We start from the raw sequence: 6000 nt of genomic DNA on the forward strand, positions 1-6000 counted from the left end.
ATGCTAGTTGTTGCTAAGTATGCTGATGATGTGGCCTATGATAAGGCACTTAAGGAGCTCCAAATAATCCTTACTTAGCTCCATGAAGAGGTCTCAATAAGCTTTGATGAACTTGGAAAGGGAGAGGCATCGATACATACCACATCAAGTTGAAGCCACGACTCCTGCCATTGAAAACTATGAACTGAAGATTTTCTCCACAAGTTAAAGCAATGTTGGGTTGGGCTTAAGCTCTTGAGAAAGGTGGTTTTGATAGCAATTGAAGGGAGTGCACCCTGAAGTGGAAGCATGGAGTGAAAGAAAGAGCTATGGTGGAAAGGACAAGAGTAAGAGAGAGAGAAACACAAGATGTGGAAACTCCAATAGTCACAATGTGTGAACGGCCTTCCCTTTATTCAAATGTCATTGAAAGAATAAATAATGAAGTGATAGTGATGGACAGTTGCTACCTACAATGTACAAGTGTGCGGGTATGTGCATATTGTTAGTGTAGTTAATACATAGGCTGGTAGCCATAAACACCTTTATCTCCAACATCTAGTGGTACATAGATCTAGCAGGATTAGATACCTTGTTAAAAGATCTGGTTTTGAAGGCTATGCAGCTCACCATTATGCTTATATGGTTGTTGACCTCAGCACAAGAAGAAAGCGAAAAAGTGGAAAAGGGCAAGTTGGGGCCTAAAAGAGGTGGCCCAGAATGAAATTAGACACAACGAAAGAAGCATGAAGAAAAATGGTTGAAAGCGCAAGGGCAGCCTCAAAAGCTAAGTCAAAAGAAAAAGTACATTTTTAAATGTAAGGCGCCCTTAAAACTTTTTGTAAAAGAGCGCCAGGCTCCCTCTTGTGCAAATTGTAAAGGTAGATGGCCGGTAGAAAGAAAGCTTGGGTAAGTTACTCATGAATGTATGTGTACATATCACGTGGGTTCAAAATAAGGTATTTTTTAAATACCATTTTTATACATTTGTTATATACATAAGGGTGTAATATAAAAGGGTTATTTACAGATTGAATAAAAAAGGGTTATGTTTTATTCAAAAAAAATTCATAGATAAGGATATCTATAAATAGGCCTTGAACGCACGTGATGTAGAGGATATATATATAGTAACTTCCACGAGAAAGAAAGCTAGGAAGATAGGAGGACAATGGGAAAAAGTGCCTAGGCCATGGCCATCGGTCATGTAAAAAAGGGGATAAGGGGATGACCACCTAAAAGGGATTTAGGGTTTTGTATATAAAGTTGAAAAATGAATGAGGAGCTCATTCTTATGTGTGGCCAAAAGTAGCTCTCCTCCTCCTCCTCCTCCTCCTCTTATTGCTTGCTTGCTTGCTTGCTTGAGCTTGTGCTTGAGACACGGAGTGTGAGAGTGTGAGGGAGCGAGTGTGTGAGGGTGAGGGATTGTGGTGGAGAAGCTCTCCATCTTCTCCTCTCTTATTCTCTTCTCTTCTCTTGCTCGCGGAACAATGGAGCTTGGAGCGTGGAGCTTGAGGATCAATCTTGCTTGAAGCTTGCACTTGGATCATGAAGCTACTGGAGTGCTTGGGAGAGGAGGCAACTCAATCGGACATGGAGGTAAGCTCACTACACTCGTAGAGAGAGATAGTGTGTTGGATATGTGAGAGGTAGCCATTAGTGCTCGGCTTAGAACACTTGAACAATAAGCAGTCTGTGGATCTTGGTGGTTAAGAGTGAGATCCCACTATATTCAGGACCAACGGATTCAAGCCTTAAGTGCTTGACCTAGATAGGCAGGAAATTGAGGGAGTTTGAAGAGGTATTGGATCTCCTTAGCAAGTAAGTTTTTAGTTTTTTGGATTTGGAAAAGTAGATTGGAGTAGTGTAATTGTTTGCCTTCCAACTTGCTTAACCTCATAGGCAGTCTAATGGACCAAGAAACCGTCAGCATGGCAAAAATAAGCACGAACTTCAGAAACAATGCGCTAGAAGTAAGGGACTTCCTGATCAAGATCCAACAAATGATAGGGCATTATGACGTGCAAGCAAAGGTAGATCATCAAGATAGGCCAGCCTAGGTGATCATAGCCGACCTAGAGGAAGAGAGAAAGCTAGCATGAGAGGCGCTGCAGCACATGGCAGCATGCAATCAAGAGCAGCGAGATAGGAACTTGCCGTGAGACATGGAGATGCGAGAGGCCCATCGAATACTAGTTGTAGCCAATAGGAACCAAAGGGAGAGAGGGAGAGAGTGTTAGAAGCAGATCTTACGTTGAGCGAGCTTCTCACGAAGCGACTCCTAGACAACACCGTTGCAGAGCAAAGTGGAGCAGCTTTGGCAATCGTATTGCTAGTTGGATTAGGAATCAACCAAGGCTCCAAGAGCTAATAAAAAATCCCCTAGTCACAAAGCAACTATATAAGTATTAACCTAGTGATGACCTATATAGATTTGTAGAGCAGTTTGAACAAGTTTGCGAGGCAAATGGCCTCATTGACCTCACTCAATGCACACAAGCTTTTGGCTTATGCCTAGGTGATAAGGGTAGAATGTGGTATACTAGATTAGATGCAACGGATATGAACAAATTCAACGACCTCAAGAGTCTCTTCATCAAGAGATTCTTTGAGGTGGGATATTGTGATAACCTCATAATCAAACTAATGAATGTCAAGTAGAGAGACAAGGAGGACATTAGGGACTACATTACTCATGTGCAGAGTCTCTTTAAGAGGATCTTGACCAATGAATGACCAACGGAGAGAGTTGTTCCCACGGTGTTTATCAATGGAATCCATGGTGAAGAGCTCTATAAGGCCTTAGCAGGCAACTCAAGTTTGCAGAGAGATGCATTGACTAGAGTCTTTGAAGACAAGGGAAAGGCCATTGACCAGACCCAAGACCTGGACGAGATGAAAATGGAGCTAGCTAGATTGCAATAATTAGTGAGGAGACCTACATGGCCTCATGTCCAGTGTGTGTATTATGGCGGAAACCACCTTCCAGTCGAGTGTCAAGACCCTAGATCTCAACCTTATGCTAATTGCTGTAGGTTTGGCCACAATGCCATGCATTGCAAGCTATCGAGGAGACTCCCATATTCGCAACCCTAGGGACAACCTTACCTAGCAAATAGGCCACAAAACTTTTTCGAGAGGGGAGCCCCATTAGCTCTCCCGACACCTAATGATGCCAAACCAGCCATTCCTAGGATGGAGATAAATCCTACAAGCATATCTAGGCCACTTGGACCCTACGTAACCCATCCACCAAGTGTGATGCTCCAATCCACTACATGGAGGCGCTGAATGATGAGGAATATTATGTGCATCCCTACGTGTCATATGATGAACAGGGCAATGCAATCCTTATGGATTACTGACTTGTACTAGTGATGGCATTAGGTAGAGGTAGAGGCAGAGGCTTTGGAGGGTAGACCCAATAACCAATCTTGCGTTGGAATTGTGGACACCTAGGACATATCTCCTCACACTGCTCCAAACGAGAGCAAGCTAATCGAGAAAAGGCCGATCTTAGATGCCTAGAGTATGGAATCACTCACATGTTTGCGGAATGCCCAAGATGAAGACCACCCTCTAGTGCAGCAAATGAGCCATCTATACCATTGGGGCTTTTTGGAGTTGAGACATTTATTAAGGAAGAGGACACACACATCCCCTTGCATATCATGATCCACTCTCAGACAAAGCAGGCCATCATATCACTACCTAGACCTAACAACTTAAATGCAGCCTCAATCAAAAGGAAAAGTCGAAGGTGAAGGAGAAAGAAAGCTGATGCAAAGGTGATGCTAAAAACAGAAATTGCCACAATGCTACCTACTGGGAAAAAGGTGACAAATGCAATGGCAGAAATGTCAGTGCCAAAGACAACCGAGAAGGGGAGTGCAAAGGTTTGGGGAGTACCCCAACCTGGAACACCAACTCGAGGTCATCGAAAAGGTCAATGAGTGGGTGAAAGAAGCCTAGGAGCACCTGAAGGGGATGCTGAGCCCATATTCAAAGATGAGATCAATGATCTCTCAAGCGTAAGCACACCAGCCTTGCCTCCACGACCAAAGTTGAGGAACACGACTATGCCACAAGAAGTGCTTCTTAAGCTTAATAAACAGAGTCTACACGCTATGGGCCAACAAACTAGTTGGGACCATTGGCCAAGAAACACATAATTAGGAGAGAGCCAAGCATCTAATGACCTCTTCACCATGCTAGTGACCACCCCGATGAATCTAAGCCTAGGAGATCTACTTAGGCAACATTTGACATTATGGCAAGAGATGAAGCAATGGGTTAAAGGACCAATGGAGCAAGGGACAGCTGATCTACATGATCATGACATGCTAACTCAAATACCCAGTTTGACATACACTTGATGCATGTGGTTTCGTCATCCTGTAAAACTCAAAAGACCTTTCTCACTCAAAATCAGGTTAGAGGGATGAGCATAGCTCAAATTCGGGGTTACAAGGCTATGTGTTTTTGGGTATTTCTTTCTCAATCTTCAGAAAATCTGCGATATTTCCTTCTTCGTATGCTGAAAATACTTCAACAAACCTGCGTATGGGTAGAATACCTTGCCACGAACAAATTTGCAGTTCGGAGTTTCTGCGCAGGAACAGCCCTTCTAGGAGTTTTGAGCACTAGTCAATTCTAACTCCAGTTGACTAGTCTGACTTGCAAAGTTGCAGACTTAGATGACTTGCAGAGTTGCAGACTTAGTCGACTTAGTGAACTTGCAGGACTTGATCATGATTGACTTGCAGAACTTGATTTCTGGAGTGCAGGACCCGAAGTTTGTTGACTTGCTTGTCTTGTCCAACTTGATTAAGCTTAATGATTTAAGCTTAATAGCTTAAGCTTGAAAGGGGGCTTAATGGATCAGGAAACGACGCAATCGTGTTCATGTCAATGCTTTTTGCAAAGGCATCGAAAGGCATGCAGTCTTATCGCTAGGCGACACCATGAGAAAGAAAATTGTAGATATGGGAGCATGAATTAGTGTGTTGAGCCATGCAGTATTCCAAGACTGGGGTAACCCGCCTATTGAGAATGCTAGGCTCACGTCACCCTAGCCAATGGAATGAAAGTGCGGCCATTTGGAGTGTTAAAGAGCTGGCCCTTAAAGATCGCACGAATCCAATTCTCTGTGGACTTTATAGTCATAAAGGGAGTGGGAGTATGACATCCTGTTAGGCGGACCCTGGATGTGCAATGCATGGGTCATAGAAGACTGGGGCAATGGTTTGATCTTCTTAGGAAATTAAATAGAGGTAGTAAGAGTAGAGATGGATACATGGAAGACCACACCAGTCAACTTGGATGCCATCTCCACCATGCTGAAGGGGGATGCACAGATTAGAAAATATTACGAGCCACTGACCAAGTATATCCCCTATCGTCCTAAGGATGAGAGAGTTTGGATGCATGTGCTTGCCACGATAGATTTGCCATTCTTGGATAGTGAGGAGTATGAGAAAGCTGCTAAGATAGGTGATAAGCTTGGAGACTCATTCTCTGTTTTGCCAGTTTGCATGATGGCCAAAAGCTCGGATAGACAACTCAACCCTACCAAGGTACAAGTAGCCATCATCACGGAAATTGAAGATGAAGATGAGGAAGTGGTGGCACCTACCTACCTATGCTTAGCAGTGGACTGACCAAAAGACACACGTATTTGATGCACTCATTGATGAGGGAGCTGACTGTAGCATCCTAACACATGATCATTAGACTCTCATTGGTCAACCCTAACTACAATCTACCGATGCTAAGCTCAATCCATTTGGAGGATGGTCCTAATCACTACTAGGAAAATGCAAAATAACAGTCTCTATCAGGACTAAAAGCCTACATGTGATCTTCTATGTGATCCCTAACACTGCGATTGTTTATGTAGTAAGGAATCATTGTTGGGATGCGCATTCAAGAAACAAGTGCACTACAGAGTCGACTATGACTCGCAACACAAAATAATCATGCCCGAGAGCTAGAAGGCCGTAGAGTAGGTGATACAGGGCA

The sequence above is a fragment of the Lygodium microphyllum genome, chromosome 18 (assembly GCF_053477565.2).
Source record: "Lygodium microphyllum isolate KBCC chromosome 18, Lygodium_microphyllum_v1.1.10, whole genome shotgun sequence".
NCBI lineage: Eukaryota > Viridiplantae > Streptophyta > Polypodiopsida > Schizaeales > Lygodiaceae > Lygodium > Lygodium microphyllum.